We start from the raw sequence: 20,664 nt of genomic DNA, 5'->3' as shown, positions 1-20,664 counted from the left end.
ATTCACTCTTCATGTCCTCTACTTCACAGTGACACTAGATCAATTTCATTATATACTCGTTATTTTCTACCTCACGAGCACTTGACTCACACACAGAATCTTCAGTTCACAGTTAACTATGTCTTTCGTCAGGTTGTTTCTCGTTCGTGAGCAGCTTATGGCTGTACAATGTGGGAATGAGTAGGTATCAGGTTGGCTTCCTAACACTACGATCTGATTTGCTCTTATCTACTGCTCCCCGTATCACCTTCTACAGGTTTACGCTAATACTTTACTGTCTGTTGTGAACAATTAACAAGGGGAATGCATGATTTATGGGCTAAATCCGTCCATACTCTATGGGGAGCAAAATTGACCTACACGAACATAATGGCTCGTGCACCACCCTTATTCTTTGCCGATACTGGTCTGCATGAACATTATGGTTTGTGCACTGTCCTCTTGTAGCACAATTTATATCGTAGCACTGGGAAAAGTTTATTTACAACAGTAGGAGATCCGTGGCAACCTTGCTGAGCGGGTGCAACCAGCAGAGCTGCTGTGTAAGGGAAAACTTGCGTTCACCAGCCCACGCCATGCCAGCCTGGCGCAGCTGCTCTGTGGTGAATATGTCAGACTCTGCCACAATCACTGATGCAGGACACGGAAGTCCCTAATTGATACATTGACAGGAATGGGACAACTCGGCCCTCGCATCGTACTCCCGAGCTGGTGGTCAAGCACTGAGATGCACAGGCGACTGGGTGACCAAGCTGTTCGATGATAATGGCTGGTCTGGGATGAGCTTAAATGCTGCTACTCCCTCCTGACATCAAACTATTGCCTGTTTGTATGTCAGTCCAAACAATCCAGAACAGAGGCTACGTCAGGGGCGGCTGTCATTGTTGGGTGCACATGTCGATGATGCGGACGTCAGACAAGCTGGAGTAGCTTTGGTAAGGCAGCCCCCAGGCCATCGACACCCAGAACGGTGTCACATCTGGCTGCTGCTATAGGTTGCAGACCACGTAGGGGCGATGCCCAGCGGCGGCCAATGTCCGTTTCCTGGTGAGTTGTTCTTGGCTACAAGCTTTGCTTCCGTCCATTCCGTTACACAACTTACAGGGCTCTCGTTCGCTTGATATTTGAATATTGCTCCTTAGCCTGGGACTTTTACCAGGTAGGAAGACAGATGAAACAGAGATGATAAAAAGGAGGGTGGGAGTTTCAACAAGTTTTCGTATGGTACATGTGGAAGCATCATGTGAATGGTTCTACAAATCTACAAGAGATGCATTGTGTGTCATGGTAAGGTTTAAAGCAAAATTATGAGGCTGTACACTCGTAGGAAAGTCAACCAACACTTCACTTCCTCATATGTACATCTCACAAAACGACATGGAAGTGAAATCAGAGACTAATCGAGTACTTACAATTAGTTGCACTGACAGTGTACGTTTCCCAGGATTAATGGGAAGGAGGGTTGTGTCACTGGCACACAAGATACTGCCTGCCTCTCATCATAATGTACTTCATGAGGTGTAAATATGTAGATGTAGAGATCCGTCCTGTACATAGCAATGTGATTATCATAATTGAATATTGTGACTGACGCTGAAAAATACGTTTTAAAAAGATGATAAAAATTATGCCACTCATCCAGCCAAAATGGATAAAATGAAAGTCATTAGGACTGTCACCAAACACCCTACTGACTCTGAAAATTATGTAAGTTGAGGAACTGAAATTCAAAAAGCACCCTTATTTGTTCCTAGCAGACCAGATGGTCACCCATCCAAGTGCTAGCACAGACCGACAGCACTTAACTTCGGTGACCTGTCAGGAACAGATGTTACCACTGTGGCAAGGCCGTTGGCGAAGTATATTCTAAAGCCTTACATAATGCTGGCAGAATGCAGAGGCCCGTAGTCAGAGTGTTCTTTGGGGTTTTTATGAGGTCCTGCTACCACTCTGCTGGAAAGATGCTGGATATCAGAGAATGTTTAAAATGTCCATTATTATGGACAGTAATGGATTGATGAGTACTTCATTTATAGATATTAAACCAGATATACACGATGTTTTGTTGGAGTTTCTCCTGACATGGCGCAGTTGTGCTTACATGTCCCATCCTCACACTCACAAATGGGGATGTCAGCAGTATCTTAAATGTTTACTCGATTTCAACTATACGTGTGCCAAGTTTGGTTAACGTTGTTATGGTCTCTCTGAAGCTATGCTGATCCATATGAAGGCAGTTATAAAGTTTTAATTATCTCTAAGGAAAACAAAGTTATGTAATTAATTTTGTCTGCAAGAACATGTATGCTATAATGGTACACTTTGCTCCACAGTAACATAGTACTTTGTTAAGGCAGCCAAAACCATATGGCCTAACCCTTTGATAAGTGTTTGTTTTATTAAGCAATGCTGCTTCCCTACTCTGTCACCAGGGTTCTACAGTACTGAACGGAAATTAATAGAAAGGCAAGTTTCCAATGTGCGTCTGTGAGAAATAAGAGAGAGTAAAATTTTTCGTTTGTCACTAATGGCTACCTAATTGCTTTTCTTCGTTTGGAAAGGGTAAAATCGCTGCAACGGTCCAAACTGATTTGGTGAAAATGTACGGCACAGTGGTCAGGTGCTACAGACCACACCTCTGTGAAGAGCCTGGTTTATGAAGGCCAGGGTATCTAAAATCAAGGCGACATGACGAAGGTTGCCCCCACTGCTGCTCAGATGCATTCAAAAAGTCCACCGAACAGAGACACCAGAGGAAATTCTGCAGCTGTGTCAAGCAAATCAAGATGACTCCTTCAGCCACGTAATCAGGAACTTTTTTGGGACTGTCATGCTGTATTTTTGACAAATTGTGGTCATTACAGGCGAACCATCTCAAGAGCGTACAATGTAAATCTGTTGTCATGCACTGCTCCTTTGGGCTATCAAATTTTGCCTTATCTCTTAGTACTCCCGTAGATGACAGCCAGTGTCCTTTTCTTATGTCCTAGGGTGAAAAAAGCACTGCATGATCGGTATTTCCAGAATGACAATGAGGTAATTTTAATTGTTGCGTGAGTGTTCCCTGTTTATTATCTTGGCAGAAAGTCTTTAAAATGAAATTGTGCTATTACTTCTTAACCATCTCTTGTTCCTTTTGGTTTTCTCCCTCACGTAAGCCTCCTTCCCTCTTGCTTTAGTGATTTGGACAAAACAACTAAACCACAGCCCAATAAACAACAGTGTGTTGTCGCCAAGGAATGACGACTTACTAGCACATAGTTGTTGGAAAGTAGCTTGGAAGGGAGGGCGGGGGGCGGGGAAGTGCATATAGGATTCTGATATGTCTCAAGACACTTAATTCCAACACAATTCAACACTGAAAGGATATTCAATTCTTTCTCATTATTCAAGTTGCGATGGTGCGGAATCCTCGAGAATGTTCAGGATCTTACTGCTTAAATGGTGAGATGCTTCCTTAAATTACAATGACTGTGTTTTATTTTTCAAGACAAAAATTTCTGGGTCACCACTCATTTTTACAATCACATTCAGATCATTATAACAACGAGTGGTCCTGTGAGATGCAGTAGTTTATGATTCAAAGAGGCACTGATTTGGGGAAGAACTGTGGTAGCCATTAGTGACAAAGAAAAATATTACTCTCTCGTATTTCTCACAGCCACACATTGAATAAATGCCTTTCTATTAATTAAAATTCGGTACTGTAGAACCCTGCTGACAGAGTAGGGAAGCAACACTGCATGACATGGAACTGACTTATGAAACACAAAAATCTGTATGAAACGTGATGACAACACAAAACACATCCGTGTCATAAGTGAGCTAAAGTAAATGCAATTGAGAATGATAAATCACGAAACTAACACATTCTGATAGCTATCTCCCAAGACCAGACAGAAATGCTCTTCTGACAAGAACGTCCATAAATTTAGCCAGTTCAGTCCGATGTGATTTGAAAACACCACTGACAGCAAAAAAGACTCCTCTGCCCAGAAGGGTGAGGGGAGAGGTTGGTTGCATTTAAAAACGACGAAGGAAAATCTCTCACTCCCATTCTAATTGTTGATTTTCAAGAGAGAACGTGTTTCGCACAGACAGAATGCAGAATTCTGCAACCAAGATCTCTGCCAAGGCATCCATCGTTGGGAAAGTAATAGCTCCTTCTCACGAAGCTCATTTTCGTGCCTTCTGTTCTTGTGCAATCTAAGGAAGAGTACTAAATGATAACATCTCTCTTCTCAAATACTGGATTTTTATTAATTTACACACCTTTGTAAACCAACATTTATAAACAGTCAACAGAAATCATATACTGCGTGCCATTGCAGCTATATTCTGCCACTCATCTCTGGCATTGTTACCGAGCAACTGTCTCTAGCATCTCGCACACCCGACTTCCACTCATGGACTCCAACACTCGGCTCCTGCTCACCCACTCACACATTGTTGACTGCAATACCGTCTTTGCTTTAATTTATGAGCGCTGCATAAAGTCTATGATCGATACTATGTTATGGCACTGTACCCTTACATATTGCCCCCCCCCTCCCAAAAAAATAACAATTTAATATGATAAAATATAATGGCGAGATTAGATTCTACTATTAAAGTTAAAAAATATATAGAATAACAAAAAAATGGAAAATTTAAAATTATAAAATTACAGTGTTGTTGTTGTTGTTGTCTTCAGTCCTGAGACTGGTTTGATGCAGTTCTCCATGCTTCTCTATCCCGTGCAAGCTTCTTCATCTCCCAGTACTTACTGCAACCTACATCCTTCTGAATCTGCTTAGTGTATTCATCTCTTGGTCTCCCTCTACGATTTTTACCCCCCATGCTGCCCTCCAATGCTAAATTTGTGATCACTTGATGCCTCAGAACATGTCGTACCAACCGGTCCCTTCATCTTGTCAAGTTGTGCCACAAACTCCTCTTCTCCCCAATTCTATTCAATACCTCCTCTATAGTTATGTGATCTACCCGTCTAATCTTCAGCATTCTTCTGTAGCACCACATTTCGAAAGCTTCTATTCTCTTCTTGTCCAAACTATTTATTGTCCATGTCACTCCATAGAAATACTTTCAGAAACGACTTCCTGACACTTAAATCTATACTCGATGTTAACAAATTTCTCTTCTTCAGAAACGCTTTCCTTGCCATTGCCAGTCTACATTTTATATCCTCTCTACTTCTATCATAATCAGTTATTTTGCTCCCAAAATAACAAAACTCCTTTACTTCTTTAACTGTCTCATTTCCTAATCTAATTCCCTCAGCATCACCCGATATAATTCGACTACATTCCATTATCCTCATTTTGCTTTTTTGATGTTCATCTTATATCCTTCTTTCAAGACTGTCCATTCCGTTCAACTGCTCTTCCAAGTCCTTTGCTGTCTCTGACAGAATTACAATGTCATCGGCAAACCTCAACGTTTTTATTTCTTCTCCATGGATTTTAATACCTACTCCGAATTTTTCTTTTGTTTCCTTTACTGCTTGCTCAATATACCGATTGAACAACATTGGGGACAGGCTACAACTCTGTCTCACTCCCTTCCCAACCGCTGCTTCCCTTTCATGCCCCTCGACTCTTATAACTGCCATCTGGTTTCTGTACAAATTGTAAATAGATTTTCGCTCCCTGTATTTTACCCCTGCCACCTTTAAAATTTGAAAGAGAGTATTCCAATCAACATTGTCAAAAGATTTCTCTAAGTCTCCAAATGCTAGAAACGTAGGTTTGTGTTTCCTTAATCTTTCTTCTAAGATAAGTCGTAAGGTCAGTATTGCCTCACGTGTTCCAACATTTCTACGGAATCCAAAGTGATCTTCCCCGAGGTCGGCTTATACCAGTTTTTCCATTCGTCTGTAAAGAATTCGCATTAGTATTTTGCAGCTGTGACTTATTAAACATAGTTCGGTAATGTTCGCATATGTCAATACCTGCTTTATTTGGGAATGGAAGTATTAAATTCTTCTTGTAGTCTGAGGGTATTTCACCTGTCTCATACATCTTGCTCACCAGATGGTAGGGGTTTGTCAGGACAGGCTCTCCCAAAGCCGTCAGTAGTTCCAATGGAATGTTGTTTACTCCCGGGGCCTTGTTTCGACTCAGGTCTTTCAGTGCTCTGTCAAACTCATCACGCAGTATCGTATCTCCCATTTCATCTTCATCTACATCCTCTTCCATTTCCATAATATTATCCTCAAATACATCGACCTTGTATAGACCCTCTATATACTCCTTCCACCTTTGTGCTTTGCCTTCTTTGCTTAGAACTGGGTTTCCATCTGAGCTCTTGATATTCATACAAGTGGCTCTCTTTTGTCCAAAGGTCTTTTTAATTTTCCTGTAGGCAGTATCTATCCTACCCCTAGTGAGATAAGCCTCTACATCCTTAGATTTGTCCTCTAGCCATCCCTGGTTAGCCATTTTGCACTTCCTGTCGATCTCATTTTTTAGACGTTTGTATTCCCTTTTGCCTGCTTCATTCACTGCATTTTTATATTTTCTCTTTTCATCAATTAAATCGAATATTTCTTCTGTCATCCAAGGACTTCTACTAATCCTCGTCTTTTTACCTCCTTGATCCTCTGCTGCCTTCACTACTTCATCCCTCAGAGCTACCCATGCTTCTTCTACTGTATTTCTTTCCCCCATTCCTATCAATTGTTCCCTTATGCTCTCCCTGAACCTCTGTACAACCTCTGGTTTAGTCATTTTTAACCAGGTCCCATCTCCTTAAATTCCCACCTTTTTGCAGTTTCTTCAGTTTTAATCTACAGTTCATAACCAATAGGTTGTGGTCAGAGTCCACATCTGCCCCTGGAAATGTCTTACAATTTAAAACATGGTTCCTAAATCTCTGTCTCACAATTATATAATCTATCTGATACCTTCTAGTATCTCCAGGATTCTTCCATGTATCCAACCTTCTTCTATGGTTCTTGAACCAAGTGTTAGCTATGATTAAGTTATGCTCTGTCGCAAAATTCTACCAGACAGCTTCCTCTTTCATTTCTCTCCCCCAATCCATGTTCACCCACTATGTTTCCTTCTCTCCCTTTTCCTACTCTCGAATTCCAATCACTCATGACTATTAAATTTTCGTCTCCCTTCATTACCTGAATAATTTCTTTTATCTCATCATACATTTCATGAATTTCTTTATCATCTGCAGAGCTAGTTGGCATATAAACTTGTACTACTGTAGTAGGCATGGGCTTTGTGTCTATCTTGGCGACAATAATGCGTTCACTATGCTGTTGGTAGTAGCTTTCCCGCATTCCTACTTTTTTATTTGTTATTAAACCTACTCCTCCATTACCCCTATTTGATTTTTTATTTATAACCCTGTATTCACCTGACCAAAAGTCTTGTTCCTCCTGCCACTGAACTTCACTAATTCCCACTATATCTAACTTCAATCTATCCATTTCCATTTTTAAGTTTTCTAACCTACCTGCCCGATTCAGGGATCTGACATTCCACACTGCGATCCATAGAATGCCAGTTTTCTTTCTCCTGATAACGACGTTCTCTTGAGTAGTCCCTGCCCAGAGATCCGAATGGGGGACTATTTTGCCTCCGGAATATTTTACCCAAGAGGACGCCATCATCATTTAACCATACAGTAAAACTGCATGCCCTTGGGAAAAATTAGGGCTGTAGTTTCCCCTTGCTTTCAGCCATTTGCAGTACCAGCACAGCAAGGCCCTTTTGGTTAGTGTTGCAAGGCCAGATCAGTCAATCATCCACACTGTTGCCCCTGCAACTACAGAAAAGGCTGCTGCCCCTCTTCAGGAACCACACATTTGTCTGGCCTCTCAACAGATACCCCTTCGTTATGGTTGCACGTATGGTACGGCCCTCTGTATCGCTGAGGCACGCAAGCCTCCCCACCAACGGCAAGGTCCATGGTTCATGGGGGTGGAAAATTACAGTAGTCATAACTATTTGCTTATCAATGCAGAACCTCAATTCATTAAGAATAATTCTCATTTGAGTCCCTCTTTACAATATATGTTTATATTTATATATGGGAATGGCATTTAACAAATGAAAGTTAGTATCATTTAGTTACACTCCATTGAAGTCAAAGTATATAATTTGCTCATTAAATCAATCACTAATTAGCAACAAAATAAGTCAGGTTAATGACAAATGCTCGTAAATACTGCATAGTCTCAGTGAAATAACATGGCAACATGAAACCAAATGCTGCAACATCCCACTGAAATAGCATGGCTAAATGTGATACATTAATAACAACTGTCTATTAACATTGACTGTGCATGGGGGCTTAATTATTTAAAATGAATGCAAATACTTTTAATTTTTAGTCGCTGTATGTCCGATTACGAAGTGTCGTAAACGGTTGGCCCTGACTAGTATTTGTACGCAATCTGACTGCATAGAACAACAACAAAGAATGAAATGAAATTTCCGTTAACACAATTAATTAATTAAGTCCCCAGCAACTATAAAACCTACGAAACCAAAGCACAAGTATAACTGTTCTGTGTGTGGAAGTATGACTCAACGTACACATCTGGCACGGTTCTTCTTCAATAAGACAAGAAATTTCAAATACCATTTATACTGAAGTGATAAAAAAAATTAGAAATACTACAATTGCGCAAGAAAACCAGAATTACACTCTGATACAAGAACACAAGCCAGATGCTTTGTTGACTGAACCTGTAATGACGCATTATTCAGGACATTGAAATAATGAGAAAAAAAAGGAGTTTTGTTACCTTCATTTATATTGATGAAAAGCACTCTAATCATTACAGTATCTCCACACCGACTCGCTACTACCACATCTCAACAAGAACTGACTACTGCCACATCTCGACAAGCACTGCACTCCGCTACTTCTCAACAAAACTGCCTACTACGAGTTCTCAACAAGCACTCACTACTACAACATCTCCACAAGGACTCCCTACTACGACCTCTCGACAAGAACTCTTCACTACGACATCTCAGCAAGCACTGCCCACCGTAACTTCTCAATAATCACTGCCAGTGGAGGCGGCAGAACAATACTCTCTAGCGCGATCTCTGGCGCTGTGGCTCAGTGTAGCCACCTTTCATATGCCCTTCCTCCACGGGCTAGAATTTGATGGTATTTTTGCCAGCATTGGTGGTGAAAATACCACCAAATTCGTCCACAAAAATACAGACAAAAATAAAAGATAATATTAATACGTAAATATCACATAATTAGATAAAATTTTGGCTTTGCTCAGACCTTTCAATAACCTAATATATAAAATACAGTAAGCAATACAAATTCTTTCATACATGTGACTTTACATAATAGTTTACACAATACACAAAAAATCAGTTTATACAAATGTTCACATAAAATACTTTTAATTATTAAAAAAAAAAACAAGTAGTTGATAGTTCCAGCAGTAGCACCCAGCAATGGTCAACAGGTGCAAATACCAACAAGTGACATTTCAGTAGAAGCAGTCCATCAGTGGCACCCAGCAATGTTGAACAGGTGCAGACACCAACAAGTGACATTATTTCAGTAGAAGCAGTCCATCAGTGGCACCCAGTAATGTTGAGCAGGTGCAGACACCAACAAGTGACATTATCTCAGTAGAAGCAGTCCATCAGTGGCACCCAGCAATGTTGACAGGTGCAGACACCAACAAGTGACATTATTTCAGTAGAAGCAGTCCATCAGTGGCACCCAGTAATGTTGAGCAGGTGCAGACACCAACAAGTGACATTATCTCAGTAGAAGCAGTCCATCAGTGGCACCCAGCAATGTTGACAGGTGCAGACACCAACAAGTGACTTCATTTCAGTATAAGCAGTTCCATCTGTGGCACCCAGCAATGTTGAACAGGTGCAGACACCAACAAGTGACATTATTTCAGTAGAAACAGTCCATCAGTGGCACCCAGCAATGTTGACAATTGCAGACACCAACAAGTGACTTCATTTCAGTATAAGCAGTTCATCAGTGGCACCCAGCAATGAAGAGCAGGTCCAGACAGCAGTCCATAATATTCACTATCACTAATCACACTGTTCATCAGAGTTTATAAGCAGAAATTAAACATGTCCTAGTGGCACCAATCATGTAGAAAAAGTGCAAGTAACAGTCCATAATATTCACTATCACTAATCACACAGTTCATCAGCAGAAATTAAACATTCCTAAGTGTCACACATCAATGTTGAACAGGTGCAGGTGTGAACAACAGTTTGAATGCACACACAATTGCTTTTACAAAATTATTATCAATGCTCTTACTCTAAACATACAAATTATAATAAACACACAAATGATATCAGACAATTGTCATATTAACTATTACAATACACAAATAACAGTAAACCTATAATATTTATGGGTGTCAGTGCAAGCCACTACAAACAAGTAAGATAATATTTAGGAGATAGGTCGGTACCAATTTGGGATTGGGAAAGGAAAACACACAAAACACACTCACTCATCTTTCGTCCACATTAGTGCTACTGTGTAATTGAGTAGTGTTAACTGTGTAAATGCAATTCTGTCAAAGGTTTGATGCTCGACATGTGTATCAACTTGTAGTGGCAGCAATGTATAACAGTCAATAATAATTAAGTCAATGTCGTAGTCATCATGTCAAGACCAATTTTTGCCAAGCCAGATCAAAATGTACAGTTGCTGAACAACTGTCAGTGTTCCAAGATATGCAAATGCTTCCTCTCTCCAAAAAAGGTATATACTGCTTAGTGATTTAACAAAGTGTGTGTATAGACAATCTTCCTTCTACTTGAGTGTTCTAGTCTGCTATCTTCATCCTCCTTGTTCCATATAACCAACAAAAAAAATATGCTCCTCACCTACTTTACCTCTTATCCACCAAAACTCCAATAATCATCAGCATCACATAATCTCAATACTTCAATAATACCTCTTACGTCGATACATATAAACCTTATCATCAATATCATTTACCTTACCTCTTGTCCACCAAAACTCCAATAATCATCAACTTCACACAGTCTCAATACCTCAATAATACCTCTTCAATACGTCGATACATATAAACCTTAGCACCAATATCATTTCACTTCCATAACAACTCTTTCCTCTAGTCAGTCTCCTCGAACAAGTACAGATAAAATTCTAGTGCAAACTTCAGTTCATCATCCCATACAATCCAAAGACGCAATGTCCACACACAATCTCTGTGTAGTCCACCTGACCCAAATCTTCTACTCATTATAAATTATAAGATACAATTTGGTTACCTTGTCCATCATTAAATAAAAGAAATGCATACATGACCTCTAACAGCCTTTAGTCCGAATAACTCTCAGTAAGTAAGTACGTTTACGAAGTGTGAATAATCGTGATATTTCAGTGTGTACACCACTTCAAGGATTATGGCAAACAGAAGCAAACATGTGGAGTATTTCTTGTGTCAAGTGTCACTTGCTATTTCAATTGCTCACGAAGAATGCAGTGTAATAACTGTCAATGGTCTAACCCTAGTGTTGGTATGTCATGTCGTTAGCTTCCTTCCTATTAGCATAAATTTATACAGCTTCCATAAAACCTCCAGCTCATGTGACTTCTATCAAGTTTCTTGTATTAATGTTGTTCGTCGAATTATAGCAGTTCATTTTCTTATCTTAAAAATATAAGGCACTGAGCGTAAGCAAAACATGCAATAGCGTGTAAATGTACCAGTAGAGAACAGAACGTCAACAAGTGGATGCAGCACAATCCTTACAACAAGGCTCTGCCAAGCGAACAATCTATAATTAATACAATAGTGTGACCTACACTCTATGTTCGTACACAGTACATCAGCATTTCTATATACCAAATTAAAGAGTAGCTGTGACGACAAAGCTGAAATGTGTAAATATACAATCCATAAGCAAGGCGGCAAATACGTTATCTTACATAATAAACAAGTCATTAGCATCATATCAGCATAAGAAAATAAATGTTCATTTGTAATCTTAATAAGTAAACATGAAGGCGCAAGCAGATAAATGACAAAGTGTAACCTACATACATAACCACAGTCAGCACAATTAATCAGGTGACAATTTTTATTTAAATAAATAAGCACAACAGGCACATAATAAAAAAATATGACATCAGTGAAAAAGCAGTGCAGCCAAGCGATGCATAATATACACAAGTAACAACCCTGTTCAATCATCAATCATTGTCAAAATCAGTTAATGTACGCAAGCATGTCGCTTCACAACTAAATTCACAGAACATGAAATTTAGCACAAAGTATGAATCACGTAATCGCGAGCAGCAAATTACGTCTAAAGTACGTACCTAAGTGGAAATATGTTACCTGAAAAATAAACCCAATTAATAGTTACCTTTTTAGTTTATTAGTTTCTTCTTCGAAATTACATTCTTCCTGAAATTTTCTCGATAGCAAGTCGTCTTAACGTCGGACACGCACAGAATTTACCTGAAGTTCTTAAAAGTTTTATAGAAGTTGAATCATTAGGAAGTTCATTCAGAATGTTTTGAAAAATATGAAGATACTGATCCCACGTTCTGTGATTCTGATGACAATAAAGTCGACACAATTTATTGATTTCCTTCATCCATCTCTCTGAAGCGTTAGATTGAGGGTGAAAAAGTGAAATGAAAATTGGTTTAATTTTACGACGCCGTAGAGTACGAAGCCAAATTTTAGAACGAAACTGTGGTCCATTATCTGATATAACCTTATCAACATGACCCACTTCTTTAAGAAAATGTTTGATGAAAGCATTAGATACTGAACGAGCTGTTGCTTTGCGTAAAGGTGTAAAACACACATATTTTGATGTCAATTCCACTGCTACGAAAATGTACGCAAAACCATTAGTAGAACGAACCACTGGACTGAACAAATCGACTGCAGCCATCTCCTTTAATTTCGCTGGAATGATAGGAATCAACGGTGCTCTATGAGAAATAGTTGGCGGCTTAGTCTTTTGACATAATTTGCATTTGGCAAGAACAGATCGAATGCGTTTTTCCATATTACTGAAGTAGCAATTCTCCCGTAATTTATGAAAGCATTTTCTGGGACCAAAGTGTGCATAACTGAAATGCGTATACCAAATCAGCTTATTAACCCACTCATCAGGAATACAAACTAACCAAACAGAGTTGTCGACCGATTTTCGTTTAAAAAGAACTTTCCAGATAGTTCGCAAAAACGAGGTGTGGCCAAATTGTCCAATCTAACAAAGCGTCTAAGAAAATTACAGACACCAAGGAAACTACGAACATCACGTTTCGTGGTAGGAACAGCATAGTTACGAATAGCGTCTAATTTCTCTGGATCAGGAAGAATACCTTCTGTAGAAATAATGTGACCGAGAAATTTCACCTGAGAACGACCAAATTCAGATTTTTCCAAGTTCACTGTAATGCCAACTCTTGCAAAAATACGTAATAATGAATCCAAAATTTTGTTGTGCTCACTCCAAGAATGTTTAGCAATAGGAATATCGTCAACATATGAAGTAATATTGTCACGAAGATAAACAGGTAAAATTTCGTTTAAACTACGAATGAAATGCTGCAGAAGGTATAGTAAGTCCAAACGGTAATTTCCGAAATCACTTTTGGTTAAAATAGTCATATCCGGTTATTGTTTACCTACTCTCTAGATAGATTGATAGTAGAAGAGTTGTTTTGACAGATGCAAAGAATAGTAAAAGAGTAGGCAGCGGTGCAGAAAACTAAAAGGGAAATAGCACCACTACAGCTCGGGGCCCTATGCATGCTACAGCACATATTCACTTAGTGTAGTGAATCCCCTGAGGACATTAATAGCCGCACATAATTTCCAGTTTGTGACTTAGTGGCCAATTTGGTGGGAGTGCGTACATAAATTGATCTAACCATGCACATGGATGTATGTCATTCTTAGAATTGCGAAAGATCTTAAATTTCCGAACAGTCAAAAAGTGTTTATAGTCAAAGTTTTCACCTCGTGGCGACAACGACCTACCGCGTCTGTCCCAGTCACAATGACGATTATTGTCAAGTTCACGCCCCTGGCGCTCTCTTGTTGCATCCCGTAAATGAAACAAATTATTTTCTTCAAACCCCTCTGCTATCTGTGATTCCAAATTTCTTTTGCTGTCTTTTCCTACAATTTCGCCTTCGATTTGTTTGGCTTGCTTTCGTAATGCCTCAACTTCCCTTTTAACGCGTTCATTAAATTTTCCCTGATTTTCAACATGCTTATTTATGTTCTGGTACTCTTCGGTTTCTGCAAATGGCAATTTTGCTGTATCATCTGAATCTCTGTCCCCATTTAAACTAAGATTTTTCAATTTGTCTGAAATCTCCTCAACTCTTTCCGATAAATCACCTATTTGTTCTTTCTGTTTATTTACGTCTTCCGTAAGTGTCGCGACTCGGGTTTCGGTATTAACACATTTAGTAGTTAACTGTTCATACTGTTGTGTTAGGTTATTTAATCTGTCACTTGGTACGGATTCCTCGATTCTCTCAAATATTTCTTCCTTATCTTTTGCACGTTGTAAATTTAACTCTGAAAATTTCTGTACTATCATGCGATCTCTTTCTTCCTGTTCTCTATCCTGTACCCTTTGTCTAATCTCTACTGCAATTAATCTATTATTGTGAGCATTCAAAATCGGTTGTACTTCTTCTCTAATTTCTTTCTTTAATTCATCTGTCATGTTTTTGAAACATGTCCCTATTCGTGAGTCTAACCATGTTTCCATTGTTTCCATGTCTGTTTTAATTGTTCCTATTTGTGATCCTACTGTTTTTAATTCAAATCTTAACTGTGATTCCAGTGAGTCTAACCGTGTTTCCATTGTTCCCCTATCTGTTTTTAATTCAGATCGTAAATTTAATATTGCGCTCATCAACTGCTCCATATTAACTTGTTCGAAATTCTTTTTGCCCCTAACATTTCCCGCAAAACCAGTTTCCTTCGTCATAGCTGTAAAGCTATCTGTGTTCGATACTATTCCAGAATCTTCTATCGTTAATCTCGTATTCTGTGAATTTTCTGATTGAGAAAAATTTTGAAATGGTTCCGGACTATCTTCCCGACTTATTAAATTGTTTTCCACTTCATTATTCATGATACTGTTTTCCTCTGTTGGCGAGTTCGCCATGTCAACAGTTTCGTCATTCTGACTATCCATCATTTTTGCCTTTTTCATTGATCACGTAATCATTTACAAAACACACAAAACTCTTCACTGTACGAAAATTACACACAATGACTCTTTATCTCCAACAATACCATTCACACGAAATGTTTCCCACAAACACGATTAATCGAACAATTGAAATAATTACACTAAATTGTCAAACCCATAGACAAGACAACAGAAATTAAATTTTGCAAAATACCATTAGAAGAATGCCAATTACCAAATCTACACATGCAATATAGACTACAATTACTAAACTACAAATTACTACAACAACACTACTGTCTACTATTTTTACAATCAGAAGATTCCAAGGGACGATCCGAAGCAGCGGTCGCCACGTGCATGGGGGCTTAATTATTTAAAAAGAATGCAAATACTTTTAATTTTTAGTCGCTGTATGTCCGATTACGAAGTGTCGTAAACGGTTGGCCCTGACTAGTATTTGTACGCAATCTGACTGCATAGAACAACAACAAAGAATGAAATGAAATTTCCGTTAGCACAATTAATTAATTAAGTCCCCAGCAACTATAAAACCTACGAAACCAAAGCACAAGTATAACTGTTCTGTGTGTGGAAGTATGACTCAACGTACACATCTGGCACGGTTCTTCTTCAATAAGACAAGAAATTTCAAATACCATTTATACTGAAGTGATAAAAAAATTAGAAATACTACAATTGCGCAAGAAAACCAGAATTACACTCTGATACAAGAACACAAGCCAGATGCTTTGTTGACTGAACCTGTAATGACGCATTATTCAGGCCATTGAAATAATGAGAAAAAAAAGGAGTTTTGTTACCTTCATTTATATTGATGAAAAGCACTCTAATCATTACAGTATCTCCACACCGACTCGCTACTACCACATCTCAACAAGAACTGACTACTGCCACATCTCGACAAGCACTGCACTCCGCTACTTCTCAACAAAACTGCCTACTACGAGTTCTCAACAAGCACTCACTACTACAACATCTCCACAAGGACTCCCTACTACGACCTCTCGACAAGAACTCTTCACTACGACATCTCAGCAAGCACTGCCCACCGTAACCTCTCAATAATCACTGCCAGTGGAGGCGGCGGAACAATACTCTCTAGCGCGATCTCTGGCGCTGTGGCTCAGTGTAGCCACCTTTCAACTGTTCATATAATTTGTCATAATTGATTCAATACTGATAATTATATTGTCACTGTAATGAATGAATAGAAACATAGGCCTAACTGAATAAATGTGTTTCAACAGTAAACAAAATAATAAACAGACAACTGCTACACAATATTGACAGGAAAATATTCTATTACTACCCCACATAAATTTGCAAACATAGTGGCAGCATATTTTGAAAATATGATACTGTTAGATTTTGGTACACAGTTTGCAGGGTTAGAAATACATGAGATTTGGAAAAAAAGAACAAACCTTGGAAAGTAATCCATAAACAAATCATGACAATGGAAAACACTTTTTTACGTAGCACTTGATATTCTTATTGTAAATCATTTATCTAATTACTCTGCCTTAGGTCCTTGCCTGTATGTTGAGTCGTAAATTACATGCAATCACACTGGTTCACGACACACTGGTCTGTGGCATCGACGCCGCTGGGGATACTCCGCTAGAATAACAACGCTTTCACTGGTTACTCTGCTTTCTCACTTTGCTATATGATGCGATGCAAAAGACACGTTTTCGTAGCTTTCGATTCATTATAGGACTGTGGCACCGAAGCCACTGGTTACTGTAGACTCCACAAATTGGTGGAATTGTCGTAACAGCATCATACAGGGACTTCCGCGCCGTGAAGCTTGTTGACCAGCTGGCCGTGACGTCAGCATTCCATGGTTCCGCACTTCGTACAGCTTGCCAACCTGACGAGCAAGACCACCGCTGGAACAAGAGACGGTCGCGTTGCGTGCTAGGTCCTCATAGGGGTTGGCAGATCCACTGCTGCAGCGGCGACAAGTGACGACCGCCCTGCGATCGCATCGCTTCACGTCGGTGCTCCATGACGGCTCGCCAACATACAAACACAAAAGGGAATTACGATCGTGGGGGAACAAAACACACACTGCGCGCTCATCAATCAGTCAGTAGTAAACACAACACTCTCTCCACGCACTCCTGTTATTGTTTATGGATGTGACTCTGACTCAAGCACTTTCCAGTGTTTACTTGACGGCACAGAATGTTTAAAACCTAGCTCACAGTAGCTACCTACTACTGTCCCCTATAACTAACTCACAATAGGTACCGACTATTGTCAAATTACTTTGAAACAGGTGAAATGATATGTTCACAAATAACACAACGTCCACTTTTTTACAGAACATCTCTTGTCTTGCAGCACTTTTTACAGATGATACAGATTAATGTTTTCTATATGTTGTAGGCTAAGATACTGACCAGATTGCACTATTTCAATTTCAGTCGAGTTAGAGTGAACAAGTTTTCTAATTTTGAAGTGTCCTCGGCTGCAGTGATGAAACGTCTTTCTCTGTTCATTTACACATGATGATTTCGTGTGAGTTCGAATGAGTACTAAATCACCGACTATCTATGTAAAGGGCTTCAATATCTTGTCATGTGCCAGGTTCCGTTCTTCTGCTCGTTTCTTCATCGTCTCCAACGCGATTTTAAAGCGCTCCTCTTGAGTAATTTCCTTTCCTTGCGGAAAAGAAATGTGTTAATGAAAAATACTGTCAGGTTTCTTTGCAAAGAGAACTGTACAGGGTGGCAATCCTGTCGAATCATGCGACAAACTATTAATTACTGTTTCAAAGTCTGTCAGTCGTTCAATCCATCTTTTATGGTTCTACCTACAATGCGCACCAAATAAACGTCTGAGTTCACGCATTTGGCGTTCAGCTGGGTTGGACGCGGACCTAAGAGACGAAATTGCGATGTGTCGAATGCATTCATCAATCACAGAATCTTTCCATAGATGTGACCGAAATTGTGGACCATTGTCCGATAAAATTCAGTCTGGTTTTTCAGTATTTACTAAGTATTCTTCCCTGAATTTCTTGATTATAATCTTACTGTTGGCTTTCCTGAGTGGCCAACGGCGTAGAAATTTCGAAAAGACATCCATCGCGACCAAAATATGAGTAAAATTTTCGTTTGATCTGGGTAGCGGTCTGTAGAGATAGAGAGCTGAAATTTCACCAGGGTTTTGAGGGATAATGCTATGCATGAAGCCTTTGTGCTGAATCGTAGACACTTTAGTTTTTTGACAGAGATCGCATGATTTTAGAACTGATTGTACTTTCCATGCCATGTTATCGAGAATGACGCTCTCTTGTAATTTTAGTACACATTAACGTGGTCAAAATGAGCGTAGCTCATTTGAACGTGTCTTATTAATTCGTCCACAACATGTTTGGGTATACATAGCCTACAATGGTCAGAATTCAAGTTGCTTCGCCGGTAATGGATGCCATCTTGTTTTAAATAATATTGACGTATCCTGTAACTACCCTCGACATTCGGACCATCATATTTTACTTTAATCATCCTCAGTAGTTCGTCTGCGTCCTGTTCCCGTTTGATGTTCCGCAAAATCTTCCGTATATGACGCTCGCCTTGGATGCCTCGCATAAAATGAATCCTTATGTCTTTCTGGCGTGGATGCTCAACATCAACTGCATCTTGTCCTAATAGCCTTGACAGCACATCTGGCATGACATTCTGCTTTCCTGGTATGTACTGAATCTCAAAACTGTATTGCTGAAGCATTAACGACCATCAACCTCCTCGTTCTCCTCTGGCAGTTTAGCGTAGTTCCCTGCATTGCTTAAAGTTACAGTTCCAGCTTCTCCTCTATAACGCATCATCCCTATCTTCACGTCCGCAGTGCCCTTATCACCATCTACAATAAATCCCTTATATGTAATTCTTCTTTCTTCGTTATCTTTCCAGACAGGTCTCAAAATTAATACTGCATCTCATCTCCGACAACCAATCAACTCCGAGAACTAGTCCACCATTGATAGAATCCACGATTAAAACACTCTGCTCATATTCATCCTCTTGAATACGAAATCTTAGTAATGCTTGTCCTTTAATTGGTTTCCTTCGGTTTCCAACTGCACTGACAATACGTACATCGTGAACAGGAAATGTGGGAATGAATACAAGATTGCTTAATTGCTCACATGTTATTGCTGTGTCTTCAGTCCTGAGACTGGTATAATGCAGTTCTCCATGCTACCCTATCCTGTGCAAGCTTCTTCATCTCCCAGTACTTACTGCAACCCACATCCTTCTGAATCTGCTTAATGTATTCATCTCTTGGTCTCCCTCGTCCGCCCCAGTAGCTGAGTGGTCAGCGTGACGGATTGCCGTCCTCTGGGCCCGGGTTCGATTCCCGGCTGGGTCGGAGATTTTCTCCGCTCAGGGACTGGGTGTTGTGTTGTGTTCATCATCATTTCATCCCCATCCGGCGTGCAGGTCGCCCAATGTGGCGCCTAATGTAATAAGACCTGCGATATGGCGGCCGGACCTGCCCCGCGAGGGGCCTCCCGGCCAATGACGCCAAACGCTCATTTCCATTTTGGTCTCCCTCTACGATTTTTACCCCCCACGCTGCCCCACAATGCTAAATTTGTGATCTCTTGATGCCTCAGAACATGTCCTACTAACCGGTCCCTTCTTTTTGTCAAGTTGTGCCACATACTCCTCTTCTCCCCAATTCTATTCAATACTTCATCATTAGTTATGTGATCTACCCATCTAATGTTCAGCATTCTTCTGTAGCACCACATTTCGTAAGCTTCTATTCTCTTCTTGTCCAAACTATTTATCGTCCATGTTCCACTTCCATGCATGGCTACACTCCATAGAAATACTTTCAGAAACGACTTCCTGACACTTAAATCTATACTCGATGTTAACAAATTTCTCTTCTTCAGAAACGCTTTCCTTGCCATTGCCAGTCTACATTTTATATCTTCTCTACTTCGGCCATTAACAGTTATTTTGCTCCCCAAATAGCAAAACTCCTTTACTACTTTAAGTGTCTCATTTCCTAATCGAATTCCCTCAGCATCACCCGACCTAATTCGACCACATTCCATTATCCTCGTTTTGCTTTTGTTGATGTTCATCTTATACCCTCCATTCAAGACACTGTCCATTTCGTTCAACTGCTCTTCCAAGTCCCTTGCTGTCTCTGATAGAATTACAATGTCATCGGCGAACCTCAAAGTTTTTATTTCTTCTCCATGGATTTTAATACCTACTCCGAATTTTTCTTTTGTTTCCTCTACTGCTTGCTCAATATACAGATTGAATAAAATCTTAGAGGCTACAACCCTGTCTCACTCCCTTCCCAACCACTGCCTCCCTTTCATGCCCCTCGACTCTTATAACTGCCATCTGGTTTCTGTACAAATTGTAAATAGCCTTTCGTTCCCTGTATTTTACCCCTGCCACCTTTAGAATTT

Source organism: Schistocerca piceifrons, chromosome 5, assembly GCF_021461385.2.
Source record: "Schistocerca piceifrons isolate TAMUIC-IGC-003096 chromosome 5, iqSchPice1.1, whole genome shotgun sequence".
Taxonomy (NCBI): domain Eukaryota; kingdom Metazoa; phylum Arthropoda; class Insecta; order Orthoptera; family Acrididae; genus Schistocerca; species Schistocerca piceifrons.
The sequence above is the reverse complement of the archived record's forward strand: the minus strand, read 5'-3'. Positions refer to the sequence as shown.